The sequence below is a fragment of the Nestor notabilis genome, unplaced genomic scaffold (assembly GCF_000696875.1).
Source record: "Nestor notabilis isolate BGI_N333 unplaced genomic scaffold, ASM69687v1 scaffold25103, whole genome shotgun sequence".
Classification (NCBI taxonomy): domain Eukaryota; kingdom Metazoa; phylum Chordata; class Aves; order Psittaciformes; family Psittacidae; genus Nestor; species Nestor notabilis.
The window spans coordinates 6,848-7,167 of NW_009923721.1; positions in this window are offsets into that span (position 1 = coordinate 6,848).

A 320-nucleotide genomic window follows, 5' to 3' on the forward strand; every position below is an offset into this window, starting at 1 on the left:
CAGTGTGAGTCTTTATTTTCATGTGTGCATGGTATTCTAGCTTTAGTTAATGGCTTACAAGACTTAGTTAAGTTTAAGGCTGAATATAGATAAATGCATCATTTTTACGATGTAATATTTGCTGTACTTACTGTGTTCCAAATGTTGTGTGAAGAAGTAGAAAAATTTCATGTGGCTCAAGTCCAGTAGTCACTCCATATGCCTGCTTTAATCTTCTAGCTGTATTAGCTGCTATTGTTAATCTAAAATGCTCTTGCTATTTTAGGAGATGCCTACGTAACACACGTTGCCAGCAATTGTACTAAATACTTCACTGCTGA